Genomic DNA, 16,437 nt, shown 5'->3' with positions numbered 1-16,437 from the left:
AGAAGTGAATGGATTAAAATGAGCCCCTTAGAGTGGGTCCTAATTCAGTCTGACTAGTGTTCTCATAAGAAGAAGAAATCTGAACACCCATGAGAGACACCAGGACTGCACAGCTGCCCAGAGGGGTGGCTGTGTGAGGCACAGGAAGACAGCCATCTACATGCTGAGCAGAAAAACCTAAGAAGGAACCCACTTCTTAATCTTGAACCTCCAGCCTCCAGAACTGGGAGGAAATTAATTTCAGTTTCTTAGGCCACCAGTCCATGGAATTTTGTCACAGCAGCCTGGACAGACTAACGTGGGTTGTGCAGTCAGTGACCCTGAGCCAGCAGTACTCTTCTCCTTACACAGTTTTAAACTCATAATGTTTTGTCCATTCCCCTGTGTCCCCTGAGAATGTGTGCATGATTTGTGGGGGGGGATAGGGAGTGGTGAAATAAATGTCCTATACTTATAGATAATTCCAAACCTCTTATTAGGTCTAACTCTCAACTTTCCTCCACACCCACCTTCATGATCTGCTAAAACTTTGTGACCAAGAGACTAATTTGAAATTCCAAGTCCATTTGGGTCTCTGTGATGGTCCAAACAGGTCAAGGGTAGGCACTGGAAAGGATACAGGAAATAAATCTAGAAAAATACATCACCCAGTTAATCAGCTCCTTTATAGACAGTTCTAAGTTAGTTGTATCTAAAAAGAGGGAAATGAAAGTGTACAGCATAGGAAAAGAAACTGAAGAACTATTAGCCCGATACTCTGCATTTGCTAAACTTATGCCATAGATTCATTGTCTCACCTCCACCCACCCCACTCCTTAACAGTATGCACTTGATTGCCCTCTTACCTATAGGTAATTCTCCATCAAAATCAAATTTGTCAACTATTTCTCAATTTTATAAAATATGAAGGCAAGAGGAGAGAGAAGGACAGCAGAGGCTGTGCTGAGTTGGAGTGAGGCTATTTTTCCCAGGGCTGCTAAAACGCCAATTCAAAACTTCTCCCAGCAAGGGTCTTGAAATATGCATGCATTCACGGTGCAATGGTGACATCAGCTGGTCAGTTTCCAAACAACACCCAAGCCAGGGAGTAAGGGGCTCAGAAAAACATTTAAAAGTCAAGGATAACCAAGAACCACTGAGTAAATATTATTTTTAGCACCTGCAGTGCACATCAGCTTGATGTTTTTAAGTGCTTTTTAGAGTGGTTCTTCCAAATACATAATATTAATAGCTGGTGAAGTAAGCTTTTAGACATGGGAACTTAAAACATTCCAGTGGCAATAAGTATGATAGTAAATATAATAAACACAAATACAGTACATAAATTTTAGATCATAAATAGATTTTAGTTTTACAAGATAAGGTGGAAACTAAACCCAGTTTGGATGGCTTCTCATGTGATATTAAGCCATAAAGTGACTCCTCGCAGAGAATTACACAGCTCTGCCAATTGGCCAGACCAAATGTGAAATACAAGAAAATGAACAGTACAAGGGTGTGAGCATAAGAAAATAGAGCACAATCTATCTTAGTCAGACTTCTTTGACTGGGTCATCAGATGTAAGACTTTCAGTGGTAATTTTGGCACTGTGCTACTAGTTTCTTAACCCTGTGGTTCGCACTTATTTGTAGCAATACCAGAGATCCCATGGTTGGAGCAGAACAAGAATACAGGAGTGGAGGATGAAGAAAGTGATGGAGGCAGGCACTAGAGCACCATGCCTGTAATTCATGGTGGGAAGCACAGAGAAGATTAAGAAACATTCTTGGAATCCACAAAACACAGTTTAAAAATAACTGTCTGAAATGTAATAGTGTTCTAAGGGGAAGAAATCAGATGAACACGTTTTAAATAAAATAACCTAGAAACTAAAGAAATGAATTTGTAATTCAAGGTCAATTCTTTTTAAAGGCAAAGGAAAGGTATTGGTAAAGAAAGCATAAGTATTGGGTTGGCCAAAAAGTTTGTATGGTTTTTTTTCCACAAAATAAGAGACACATTTTTCATTTTCACCAATAATTTTATTGACTAGGATATTTTGAGTATGTCATCTATCTCCCACATGGTATGTTATTGAATTCTCTCAATTAATGTCTTCATTTACTTGCTATCAACTTCAACTGGTCCACCAACCATGGGGCATCGTTCAGCAAGAAATCTTCAGCACGAAACTTCGCAAACCATTTTTGACACATTCAATCAGTCACAGCACCTTCTCCATACACTGCATAAATCCTTTTTGCATTTCAGTGTGTGTTTACTTTTCCTGACATAATAAAACATAATATGATGAAAATGTTGCATATTTTCTCCCATCTTCAATATTTAAATGGCTACACAAAAATTCACCGATTTTAATAAGTTTTTTTAATACACACTGGTATGACAGCTGTCACAGTACAATCTAACAAAATTGTATGTCCTATATGATAATATTTAGACAATGTTTAACAACAGGAAAAACTAATCTTCAGTGATCAGCATAGGTCGTGCCTAGACGGATTACAAATGTTGCTTTAAGTTAGAGTTACGAAGAGTGTTCCATTGGTCAAATTTAATCAAGCTATATATTTATGATTAGTACACTTTTCTGTAGGCAAGTTATGCTGCATGAAAAGTTTTTAAATGTGCTGCTAGTTTTAGAACAAGTATCAACCATTTTTTAAAATACCAAAGAAAGCCATCCTCGTAAAGAATTTATTTATGGGACTTCCACCAAGATGGAGGCATAGGTGGAGACGCCGTGCTTCCTCACACAACCAAGTTTAGAGACAACTAAATATTAGCAATAGAAAACACAGCCAGAACACAGAAAATTGAACTTTTCAGAAGTCCGTTAACAACAAATTCTTCAGCCTGACCGGTAAGGGGCGAAACCAGCAGCTGGTGGAGCGGGGTTGCACAGGAAAACTCGGTCAGACGGACTCAGGCACGCGGAATCCAGGCACAGGGTTGGACCTGGTGAGCAACTCAGCAAGCAATCGCGGGGAAACAGCAAGGAAGCAGGGCTGCGGGTTGACTGTGGTCGCGCATCCCTGCGTGGATAGACAAGCGAGAGAGTGGGTGATTGGATGAGAGCCAGCAGCCCCAGTGGCAAGCAGTGGAGGGCACTGCCATTTCCCCACTGTAACCCCGCCTCCACATACAGCATCATAATCCAACGACGTAAGTGGCCCTGCCCCGGTGAACAACCTAAGGCTCTGCTCTTCACCCAGCTGCCACAAACAGCAGAGGGGGCTGCCATTTCCCCGCTCTGACCCCACCTCCACATACAGAGTCACAACCCAGCAACCTGGGAGTCTAAGGCTCCACTCCTCAGACTTAACAGGCACAAACAGACCAAAAATGGCTCAAGAAGATCTCAAAGCCCCAGAGCCTATAAATCTAAGTGATGAAGAAATAGCAAAACTCTCAGACGCACAGTTTAAAACACTGGTGATCAGGATCCTCACAGAACTGGTTGACTATAGCCACAAATTAGACAAACATATGAAAGTGAAACTAATTGAAATGAATGGAATTGCACAGGAAACCAATAGTGATGAAAAGGAAACTGGGACTCAAATCAATGGAGTGGACCAGAAGAAAGCAAATAATGGCCAAACAGAAAACAGTCAAGAAGCAAGAATTCAAAAAAATGAGGAGAGGCTTAGGAACCTCCAGGACATCTTTAAAGGTTCCAACATCCGAATTATAGGGGTACCCGAAGGGGGAAAGGAACAGCCACCAGTGGAAAACTTATTTGAACAAATAATAAAGGAGAATTTCCCCAATCTGGCAAAGGAAATAGACTTCCAGGAAACCCAGGAAGCTCAGAGAGTCCCAAAGAAGTTGGACCCAAGAAGGAACACACCAAGGTACATCATTATTATATTAGCCAAGATTCAAATGAAGGAGAGAATCCTAGAAGCAGCAAGCACTAAGGGGACAGTCACCTACAAAGGAGTCCCCATCAGACTGTCAGCTGATTTCTCTAAAGAGAAAAGAAGGGGCTTACAGACAAGAAGGGGCTGGAAAAAGGTATTCCAAGTCATGAAATCCAAAGACCTACAACCAAGATTGCTCTATCCAGCAAAGCTTTCATTTAGAATGGAAGGGCAGATAAAGTGCTTCTCAGATAAGATCAAATTCAAGGAGTTCATCATCACCAAGCCCTTAGTATATGAAATGTTAAAGGGACTTATCTAAGAAAAAGAAGATAAAAAAGATGAACAGTGAAAGGACAACAAACTCACAGTTATTAACAACCACACCTAAAACAAAAGCAAACTAAAAGGACAGCTAGATCAGGAGTGGAAACATAGAAATGAAGATCTCAAGGAGGGTTAGCAACAGGGGAGTGGGAGGAGGAGAAGGGGGGAGAAGGTACAGAAAATAAGTAGCATAGACAGTAGATAGAAAATAGATGGGGGGCAAGAATAGTATGGGAAATATAGAATCTAAAGAACTTGAGACACATGGTCATAAACTAAAGGGGGGGGTAATGGTGGGGACAGGGGGTAGGGTGGAGGGGAATGAAGGGGGGGAATAGAACAACTGTAACAGCATAATCAATACAAAATAAATTTAAAAAAAGAATTTATTTATGACAGTGAATAATAGTTTTGTGATTGCACTCATTTCCCACCTACTTTTGAAATTTGAGGGCTATAAGTGCAATTTTTTTCCTGCATGCCTCCGTGACTGAGGACAGACCACCAAGCCTTGTAGGCTAGACCCTGGGAGTGAGCAGTCATGGAGACTAGTGGGGGAAATGTACCTGCATGGGGACATGCTGCCAAGATCTGTTCCCCACAGTGTGCAGATGCTGGTGCTTCTGCTCTCTTGTGTCCCCAACTTGCATTATTGTTACCTGCCCTATCTGCTTATGCAGGGACACAAGGGGAAGCCACAGGTGATGCACACACACCCACACAACTCCCAAAGCAAGCAAGCTCACACACTCCCGCAGCTGGGATGATGCCATCATTACAAACAGCTAAGATAAGAAATGAAAACTCCGAGACATTTTTACCATTTTAATATATTTTAAAAATGTATTCCCACTGCATAATTACTTTAATAAATAAATATAATGTGCAGCCAATGATTTGATAGTTGAAGTGGATTAAATTTCTCTTGTTGGAGACAATGGTCTTTTTAAAATAAATGTCTTTTGTTTATTTATATATTTATTTATCTAAGTATCTATTTTTATTACTTTTTTACATGTCCCCCCATTCACAATACTGACCAGGCAACAGGCCTGGGCCAAGGTGTGTATATGGGGTGGGTTTACTCTGTCTCCTCCTTCTGTACAGGCGGTGTAAGAACGCAGCCTGTGCTAAGCACTGGGAGGCCCAGCTATCTATCTTTAGATAGAGGGGAAGAGAGGGAGAAAAAGGGAGAGACATCAATGTGTGGCTGCCTCTCGTGCACCCCTTACTGGAGACCTCCTCGCAACCCAGGCATGTGCCCTGACTGGGAATCAAACCACTGACTCTTTGGTTCACAGCCTGGCACTCAATTCACTCAAACACACACCAGCCAGGGTGGCAAGAATGGTCTTAAATTGAAATGAGTTGAAAGTTCATCATTTCCATCAATCCCACACTCCCAGTCCCCCAAAATAGAAAATCAAGCTAATTTTCAAATGACTTTGATCTTTGTGTTTGCTTTATAAACTATTACCTGGTCCCATTAATGCCTCTGTGGAGTGAAAGTAAATAACACAGTCTCAAACTGTGTACTTAAGTAATTTTAAAAGAAAACTTTTCAAAATGCCATTGATCTGTTGAAGAAATGACTACTCTCCTCTCATTCATATAACTTTAAGATTCTCATACAATAAAAGAAAAATGAAAATAACCATAACCACATATGATCATCATTTACAATATGAAAAATATAAAAATAACTGAAAATCCAATTCCACATCCAATGTCCTCTACGTACTTACTAGATGTCGTGCTATGGACTACATAGATAATAAAAGCCAGAGTCTGGCATCTGGAGGGCGGGGTGATGCCCTAACAGACTCCTAGAACCTGTGCTAGTTTCCAGAATCAAGCGGCTGGTAGTCCCGGGGCCTTCAAAAGACTGTTAGCAGAATGTTGGTGATCATCCCCAAAAGGCTGCCAGTGAGAGCTCAAAGGAAAAGGATGAAAATGTCCCAGGAAGCTAGAGAAAAGGGGAGGCTTGTGATGTAGTAAAAGAAAATTTAGTAACACTGTTGCTGTGAGAACATGGTAATAGAATATGCACTTCGGAAAGAAATAATCCAGCTAAGATTTCCAAACAGTGCATTGAAAGTGCTGCCTGCCTCTGTTAGCTGCTTGTAGTAAACTGTGAGTAGAGAAATAAAGTAAACCAAAGAACTGCTAAACGTGAAGGAACCAGGACTTACTAAGTTCATAAATAGAACTTTTTCTCATGCCCAGCCTTTCCAGATAGCAAGCAATGCTCATGTTAGAAAACACCATCCAAGCTGTGATCAGAGAAACCTGTCTAAAGATGAAACCAAGGGTATAACTGTAAAACCCTTGGTTAAGATCTCAGAAGGTAGCACCCCTTCCAAATAGAAAATAGTCTCTCTAAGGATCTTAAAATTATTGTGCCTCACCTGCGTTACAGAGAACCAGAGCTGCAGAAGTATTTATTCAAGAAATTTCAGGTGTTGCTTTTGTCTAATGGAATGGATTACAAAGTAAAGCACAATAAAACCTGTGATGTTTTAAAGAATTATATTAGTTTGAATTAAGAGGGATAAACAGTACAAAATAAAATAATGCCTTTGCATGCTATAGTTTCTATGGTTAGGAAGTAGGCTGAGATATTACTCTGCTTGACACAGGACCACAGTAGACTGAGATATTACTCTGCTTCAAACAGGACCACATCTCCAGAAGATGGAACCAAGAGCCATGGCAGCTCATTCCCAGGCGATAGGATTGAGCCCTAATCATGGAGCAGGCAGCAAACAGCACGTGCCCATGTGAATTTCATAATTGGTAAGACCCATAACTGCTGTACGCCTTGTCTATAATGGTTCTCCCATGCCCACCCCATCATTACATGTCAGGCAACTGGGGTCCAGATGATTTAGCATGTTAGTTCACAGTCCTTTCAATCAAAAGGAACAGTTTTGAAGGTGTTGTTCCAGAGGAGTAATGTTCAAAAAGCCTCATCCTGACCTTGACCCTTCAGCAAGGTAAGGAAACAAATGAAGAGTGCAGAAATGGATGTGGGGTCTGCCCTTCTCCATCTCTCCACAGACTCGTGGAGAGGGAGCAATATTCACCCAGCAGAGAAAGGAGCAGTTGTCCACAGAAAAGCTGAGGGTGGAGATGAAGAGAACCAGTGGCCAAGAGAACAGGTCAGGAAGGGGCACAAATTAAAATTTTCTCTTTCAATTTATACCAAGAAAAAGGCCCTTCGAGACAGAAAAGCTTATGTTGCCTATAAACTGGAATTGTGGGGACTTCAGATATCATCTAATCAAGCCATTCCTCAGAAAAGGAAATTTTGTAATTGTCGAAATTGGGTGATCAGTAATAAGAATTCATTATATTATTCTCTCTAGGTGTATGTATGTCTTTAGTTATGTGTATGTTTGAAACATTCTGTAACAAATATTTTTCAACAAACATTGCATTGAAGTTTAATATATGAAACAGATTAAATGCATGCAGTTTAAACATATCTGAAGTATTTTTCAATATTCTGCATACTTACTAAGAATCATTTCCAAGGAATTCTTGGCAGATGATCAGCCATTGCTTAAATACTTGTAATTACAAGGAGCACGCTCATTTTGAGGCCATCAGAGCTGGATGGCTCTGCTTTTGAGAAAATGATCTTGATATTCATCCAAATACGACCCCTTCTAACTTCTAGTGAGAACCTTACAATTCCTCCACCAAGAAAATATATTTATCCTTTTTATTTTCTTCAGCTCATTTTCAAATAACTGGCAAAGTTTGGTATTCTGCCTCACAACTAATATATGCTACAAAGTCTGCTATAGAGGTGCTAAAGGCTATGTTTCCATCCTCTGAGTTAAAAAGATGTGAACAAAATATTTAAGTTAAATTAAGATACCTACAGGCAAAACCTGACAAAGTGTTGCACATTGTGCTACATAATAGATTGAGATTTTTTTTAATATCACGGTACCCTCCATTTTCACCTACCTGTCATCTCGACATCATTTGTTATTAATTTAACACCAGAGAGGCTGGAAAGTGCTGCAAGCTACTGAGAGCACACAAATCAGGAGCAAAGACAGCAAAATCTCCTTGGAGATTCTTGTTCACAAACTTTAAGGGAATTTGAAAAATGCCCCTCAATTTGGAGGAAACTTGATGTAAAAATCTAATAAAGCATGGAACACAAGTTTCAGATGCCTAAGTTAAATGCAAAACCCAAGACTAAGATACAGGCAGCCAGTTCATCTGTGGAATTTCAAGCAGCATCTCCTCCTAATTACATGGACTAATCCCCAGCATAAGATGATGCTAAGATGGGGAGGTGTAAGCGTGCCTCAGCAGAATGTGCTGTAGGGAAAAAAAATGTGTGTAGTTTGCAGGCTAAGTTTTACAGTAGTGCTCCATCACTAATAATCACATTGGGCTTTACAATGAAGAATTATATAAAACTTGCTTGTCCCACATTAGCCAAAGTCCAGTCTCAAGTGAGTATTCTTTATCCCAACACATGTCCAAATGTCACCCTACTCTTCAAAAATGTTTTAGAGCAAATGCCACTTTAATGTCCACTACATGTAAAAGACCCTCCTCTACTGAAGTTCTTAATCAAATCCCATTTACTGAGATAGGTACCCATATACCTGAATATCTGTTGCAAAACAGTGATAAAATCTGAAGTTTCACACTGTCTGCACTATGAAAGCAACTGACTGACTGCTCACCAAACCTGTTTCTTCCTCTTCTGTTATCAGTCAGGTTTGTTGCAGAAAATAAAATCCAACTCTGATGACTCAAGAAACTTCAGTGAAAGGACTATTTTCAGGGGCATAGAAAGGAATAAGAAAATCCCTAAGAATTCCGAGGCCCCCAGACACCAGCAAGAAGAGTCAGTCATTACCACCCCAGGCATTCCAACTACTCTCGGATAACGTTGCCTGTCTTTGGGTCATCCCAGGCTTAGGAGATGGACTCCTCTCAATTAATCGGATGAGTGTCTTGACTGATGACACTTCATGTACCAAAGGGTTTGAAAGAAAGGTTATTGCTCACACACAAGGAGCTTCAGGGGAGCAAGGCAGTCTGGAATGGCAGAGCAAAGAGCAGAGAGTGGGTTTGGCCTTCATCGGGCATGGGGGATCAGAGTGGAGAAGGTGTTTGTAACCGGGTGCAGCCAAGAGGGGAGCCCCAGACAGGGATTTGTAACAGGGTCCAGAAAAGCTTAGAGATGATTGGCTCCACGCAACAGGGCCACATGTGCCCGGAATGCTAGCAGCTGTGGCCAGTTGTGGGAGGAGCTAGAAATGAGGCTGCAGAAGAAGATTGGTGCTGGGATTTAAATGGAGGCGAGGTAGCCATTGGCATCTCTATTTTTGGAAGCACGCATCTCTTTCCAGAAGCACACAGCTTCGGTGTCTTGGTTGGAACCACAGGGCTTGGGTGAGAGTCAGGACCACGAGGCTTTGGAAGTGCTCCCTTTTGCCACGTGGAAGGTACTGGGAGGACTATGTGCATTTGTGGAGAACTTCCGTTTGTATTATTTCAAATAAATAATAAGTTCCTTTCCTCTTCACTGATCTCTGATATTAAGAGACATCTTTCCTCCGGTGGTGGGCACAACGAATCCAGTAGTTAGGGGGGAACCCCGGAGAAAAAGGGGGGAGTCTTTTATATCATTCAGCGCCCCCTGCCCCACCTCTGCCTTGAAACAGGTTCCCATGTCTGGGCTAGGACTGAGAGATCCAAACCTCCCATTGGTGTCAGGAACTCAGAAGGTGTGGGGGGTTTCCTTATGTAAAGCAGCAGAAATGATGTGGTGGAAAGGACAGTGGTGGATGCCTAAATGTTGTCACCCATCAAGCACCAAAATAGAGTCAGACTCTTTTACACAGTGAAATGTAGCAGGGTAGGGGACTAAAACCCCCAAACTCTAGCTCTCCGATCTCTTGCCTGTGCCTCCCACATTGAACCTATCTGCAAGTAAGAGATCCTGGGTGATGGTTTCTACAGGTGATGTCAGTCTTCTGAGGCCCAAAGCAGGGCCAAAGACAGTGGAGAATTGAACGTGGGGACAAAGGCAGAACAAGCAGCAGATAGATTCCAGGACTCAGCCTCCCTTCAGTCAGGTTTGGTTCATGGCTGAGTTCGGGCCAGTGGCATGGGACAGAAGTGAGCTGCGACCTTTTCAGACCCAGTCCCTAGTACTGGGCATGGCCCCCAAGGTTCCCCCTCTCTCTTCATCTACAGTCCAGATTGAAAAGGTCCAGAGGAGGACTTTGAGGCCCTAGAAGGGAGTGGAGCCACTAAACCATGCGTTTAGGCCGTGTTCCTAAATGACCGTGGCCATGAAAGATCCACATTGAATACTTACATGAGTAAGAAATCAGTTTTTATGTTCTAAACTTCTGAGGTTGTAAAATTACTTGTTATGTAAAGAACTATAACCAGTATACACATAAATATTGTTGGGAAAGAAAAAGTCTTAAATGAGCTGAAGTTAGCAAATGATTCTGAGAAAAAAAATGTTTAAAAGCCAGTAAAAACAACTTACGGTATTAGCAGAGAAGGACTATGAAATAATAGGTTTCCTACTATTTGGGACCAAACCTTTGTTTCACATATTCTGTGCCAGTGTTTTCTAGCTGTCTTATTATGGAAGAGGTGCTCTGTTGTGTGGAAGAAAGGGGAGGAAAACAGCTTTGGGGAAAGAACCCAACAGTATCTGCAATAGCTGGGGACAGGTGCAGCCCTTCGACACCAGCATGTGGGTTGCTAGTCCTTGTGTGTGTGTGTGTGTGTAGTTTGGACCCCCATGAGGTCCACCCTCTTCCTTCAGTGCTATTCTGCCTCCCTAAGATTTCACTCCTATAATTACTAACCATTTAATCTTCATTCATTTATTCTAGAAACATTTATTGAATGGCTATTCCATGCCAGTCACCTGTCAAATGACTTAGAGTCTACTGGGAAAAATATGAAGAAATAAGTGCTTTGTTGTAAGTATATTTGAGGTTCAGTGGGACCCAAAAGGTGTCAAAGCTGGCTCTCCTGGATTAAGGGGGAGAACAGGAAGATTAGAAAAGTCTTCATAGAGAAAGTGAGCCTGAGCAGGGTCTGAAAGGAAGGAGCTGTGTGAGCACACATCCTTCCAATAGCCTGTCCTCAAACAGAGGGAACTGACCTGTCCCAGTGGAAGGATCTGTAGTGTGTGCTGGTGACTGGCTAACTCTTCACTTTAAGGACAGCACAGAGGACATGCTTCACCCCTGGCCCTTCCTCCAGAGAGGTTGGGAAGATAGTCGGCTGCTAAAAGTCCTGTGATTATCTGCCATTGCCACCCCCAGGGCTGAGGTTAAAGTTGTGCCAACAGCTCTTCCCTCACACATCCTCAACTCAGCGGCAATCCTGGTGCTAGCAGCTGCTGCTGGCAGGAGAGCCACCACATGCAGCAGTGACCCTTGGATGGCCCTCGGGCCAAGCTCTACTCAGACTCTGATGAACTAGTGTCCCTAAGAAGAGCCTGGAACTTCTGAGTTGCCACTGAGTCTGAGAGCTAGGAGGCTGCCGAGGACATGTCAGACTGGGGCAGACCTCAAAACATGGGGGAAATCAGATCCTTTTATTCTTCCAAGGTACTTTGCTTTCTGCAATGCTCTGAAAATTCATTTTCTTGCCCTTCTTTAAGACTCAGTTTCCTTATTTCTAAAATGGGAATAATAATAATAGTATTCGCTTTAAAGGTTGTAAGGATCCACAAGTTAATACAAGTAAAGACCTTAGAACAGAATGCAGCACACAACAATGATCAATAAAGGTTTGACTGGCAGATGATGATGAGGATGAGGATGATCCTAAGATAATAAATAACTACTTCCTGAGACCAAAGAACATGGTTCAGGAGATCAATGAATGAGTGGTGGGGGACTGGTGAAAGGAAATGATTTTTACTTTAGTAAACTGGTTGCCAAATATGCATCATTTCCATTTGCACTGGCCTACCCAGCAGACATGATTTGCTTCTTTATAGTTCTAATATAACTTAAAGGCAAATTACAATACACTCCCAATTTGGATGTTAGTTGTTTTGACCCACGGGCCTGGCTTTCACCCTCATTTTGTATCTTTGTGTATTCACTTATTTATTCAATAAATGAATCCCTTGCATGCCCCTCTGTTCTGACCCTCATGCCAGGTGCTAAACAGGGCATAGTCTATGTTCTCAGTGAGCCTGCCAGTGTGGGGCAGAGAGACAAGAAGACTGTTTCAATATAGTGCTTTCCATGGGGTGCTTCTTGTGCAGGGGGCATTGCCCTGGCTGCCATGAGAGCTCAGAGTCTCAGCCCTAAGTAAGGACTAAAGTAAGAGGATGGGGGCATCCTGATGGAGAGAATAATAAATGCAAAGGCCCAAAGGTAAGAGAGACCATGGGACTTTCAGGAGTTTTAAGGACACAGGCAGGGGGAACACAGAACACCAGGCAGGAAGTGCAAAGGTGAGTCTGAAGAAGTCAGCAAGGGTCAGGTTATTAAGGACCTTAGTTGCTGGGCTAAGGAGTCTGGAGTCAATTCTAAGTTCTATGAGAGACCACAGGTATTTTTTCAGCAGAAGTATGACAAAACAAATTGGCAGCTCAGATCTTTAGAGCTGCAGGATGGAGGACAGATTGGAAGGAGGCAAAATGGATATCAGGATCCTATCCAGGAGACTACTGAAATATTTCAGATGGTCTATGACAGTGTTTGTGCTAAGACATAAGTGGTGAGGGTAGGGAGAAAGGCACATAAAGAGCAGCTTCCAAGGGGTAGGCAGTCTGAGCCCAAATACAAATGCAGTGAAAAGACATGTATCCAGTCTTCCCATGGGGCTTCAGTTCACTGTCGGTGGCCTGCATGTGGGATGTGAATGGGAGGGAAGAGTCAAGAACCTAGACCTGGGACTTGGGCAAATGTTTGAATGTCCTTCAGTGAGATGGACACTAGGAGAGAAAGGCCAGATCTGGGGAAAGGGCATAGGAAAATATAGTGAGTTCAGCTCAGACATGTTGAGTTTGAGATGTTTAAGAGACTTTGGAGTAAAGAACCCTTAATGCACATTACTGACCTCCTCTGATCCAGAATCTGCTTACCTGTCCTGCCTTTCCTCTCACCTTCTCAGCCTGAGTGCCTCCTGCACAGAATCATGTTTTCTGTTGGGAACCGCTCTACCTGATTTCAGGAGTTGTAATTACCCCTCATGGCTGAGGCTGAGTGAGAGACCTCCAGAATGTGAGCCACTGAGGAGACAAAGCTTGTCTCTGGTAGCAAACGCTGCCTCTGCTTCATCCCCTGCCCCCAATGCATGATCCGTTAGTCCATGACGGGTAAGACTCCTCAAAGGAGGGGCAACCTAGGCCAGACACAATCACTTGGGAGGCCATCATGAAAGGACTCAGGGGGCTGCAACAAAGGGGGAGTGATGGACCCTTGCCCCCCCCCAGCTATTCTGACATAGCCCAAATCCTCATGTCCTCTGGGAGAAGCACTTCCTGGCTCTAACCCACTTAAGCCTGAAAACCTGTGATGGGAAAGCAGTGCAGCCCCTTGCCTGGCTAGAGTGAGATCCGGGGTAGTCAGGCAAAAGAAAGAATTCCTAAAAGTCCTGTGAAGCCTGCTTTGCTAAGAGTGCTTTCATTCATATGTTAAGGGTCTGAGCAGAAAATGAGTATGTCTCCCAAAGTTTCTGCAACCCCCTTTCCTTACAGACACTGACTCAGACTAAGCCCTCAGATTTCTTTGAAATGTTATCTACTGTTTGATCCTTGCCGCCTATATTCCTGTGTATTACAACCCAATAAAAGCCCCTAGAGGAAGGAGCTCCTAGCCTTTTTCCTCTGAGAAACTGGCCACCTCTCCTCCCCAAGCAGATCATGTCTTGGTAGTGTTACTTTCATCCATGGTAGATGGAGGGACTTGCAGGCAAAGTCGCCCCACAGTTCTCCTCACTTTATAGCCTTTGCACATGCATTTCCAACTCAAACCCGCACCCCAGCCCCCTCCAACACCACTCTTGTACCTCTCACCTGACCAACTTCTTTTCATCCTTGAAAGTTCAGCTTCTCTTTCACCCTTGAAAGAGAAGATTCTGAAAACCTTCTCTTACCTCCCCCAGTTCCAGATTAAGTGCCCCTCTGTGTGTTCTTGTCATTGTATTTCTTGATTATTACCTCTCACACAATTCTACTTGTCTGTTTTCAAGTTTCTCCCTAAAAACACTATAACTGGATGGGGGGTTGCTCATCAATATGTCCATGGTGCTCAGTTCAGTGCCTGGCCCAGAACATGTGGGGTACATTCAGGACATATGTTGATGTGAGAAGGCTGTGGCATAGCATAAGTACACCTAGTACCTGCATCACCTTATTTACCACACAGCTGATGTCACTTAAACATGGGTTCAACCCCAACGTATTTTGAAGTAGAAAGTTGAGCTCTCCTAAAATTGAAAATTTTCAGATAGGCACTGCTAAGAGCGATCTGATACAGTAACAGTTTCTGGCATATGCAGCTCATGTTAACAGTTGTCCATATGACATACAGAAAGCTGTCAAGCCTTCTCCCAAAAGCAAAGTCAGTCAGTTCACGTTCCACTTGCCAAATTAATTTCATTTGATGTTTAATTTGTATCCTAAGGTGCTGTGGATTTAAATCTTGACTATGATAATAGAAGATTACAGAAGTGTTCCATTAGACAAAATCAAATCATCAAGCTATTTTTATTATGAGTAAGGCTGTCTTGATAAGGATATCTCCAAAGCACATATACAGATCACCTAAAATACATGTATTAATTATTTTAATTTAAGTACCTTTCCCCTCTTTCTTATGCCAGCTGTTGAGTAAAGAAGAGCATGCATCGGCTCAGCATGACCACAAAGAAAGGGGACAGCAGGGAGTTGGAGGTGTGTGAGCTTGAGAACCAGAAAGCTGAGTTGAACTCTTATGTCCTCCATCTATTAAAGGGGGCATCAACCCTGGCTACACGTTAGAATCACCTGGGGATTTTTATTTTTAATACCAATGCCTGGCCCCACCCAGACAAAATAAATCAGAATCTCCAGGAGTAGTACATGGCATCTGTCTTTTTTAAGTGATTCCTGCTTATATCTATTAACTACATGATTATGGGCAGGTTACTTAATACCCCTGATATACAAAATGGAGTGTGGTAGATATGGGCCACTCTCACAGCTGACCTTGACCTTTTTTTTTTATTTAATAGCTTATTGCTAGATTAGGCTTGAAAAAAATTATACACTACAATTGGTTGATATGTCCTTATAACTCCTTAAATTTATATGTCCCACTTTCCCTCTCCTTTTTTCTTTTTAATTTATTTATTGAAACAAATTATTTGTTCTATACTTTTCTATGGTCTAGAATTTGCTGATTGCCTCTTCATGGTGGTACTTAACATGTTCCTCTTTCCTGCTTTTATTTGCTGTAAATTGGATTTTTAGATCAGAAGTCTTAATAAGATTCAGGATCAATTGGGGAGAGCACTCCACAGATAATGATGTATACCTCTCTCAGAATCACATTATGTCAATTCTTGCCTACTTTTACAATGTGAACAATGATTAGTAATCATTGCCTAGATCCATATTTCACTGGGGCCTGCAAAATAGTGATATCTTATTGTTTTGTCTTCATTATGAGCTGGAGCACTTTCATAATGAGAAACTTTACTCTCACCAGTGTGGGATTTCCTGAGATAGAGTATCTAAAGGATAATCAGGAAAAAATGTTTATTTGTTCCCTTTACCATTTTTCAAAACAATGAATTGGATCTGTAGAATCCTCCAAAGGTAACTGGTGAAGGTTGTTTTGATTTTGTTCTTGTTTTTGTTTTTTAGTATAGTTATGAACTCATAGATTTAAATATATTTAAATTGTTTTAATGCATTGCAATTATTATTGACCTTCAAATGATTCTAACCTATCCTCCAACACTCCTCATCACTCTCTGATAACCCCTTTGCTTTCTGCTTGGACAAGACGACCCAGCTTATCTTTTGCACATATCCTTCGCAGACCTGGAATCAGCCAGTTCTCCAAACTGATGCATGGAGTTGCCCTTGTTTCTGACTTTTAAGTAAACAAACTAAATAGGAAATACTTTTTTTTTAAGATAAAAATCATCATGAGTGTGTATTGATATTTTAATTCCAATTCAGAGCTGAGGAGTGTTGATTTAAGGTCATCTACCTCGAGTTTG

General features: G+C 41.9%; 1 non-coding gene across 1 annotated transcript; it reads right to left on the bottom strand.

The window, feature by feature from the left end:
• Window positions 1–5,207: 5,207 nt before the first annotated feature.
• On the bottom strand, window positions 5,208–5,341 carry LOC119046628 (small nucleolar RNA SNORA51). The gene has a single exon (XR_005082022.2). It is a non-coding gene; the product is annotated as a small nucleolar RNA SNORA51 (small nucleolar RNA).
• Window positions 5,342–16,437: the final 11,096 nt, after the last annotated feature.

This window comes from Artibeus jamaicensis, unplaced genomic scaffold, assembly GCF_021234435.1.
Source record: "Artibeus jamaicensis isolate MK-2021 breed Jamaican fruit bat unplaced genomic scaffold, CSHL_Jam_final contig_335, whole genome shotgun sequence".
In the NCBI taxonomy this organism is placed as follows: Eukaryota; Metazoa; Chordata; class Mammalia; order Chiroptera; family Phyllostomidae; genus Artibeus; species Artibeus jamaicensis.
The sequence above is the reverse complement of the archived record's forward strand: the minus strand, read 5'-3'. Positions and strand labels throughout refer to the sequence as shown.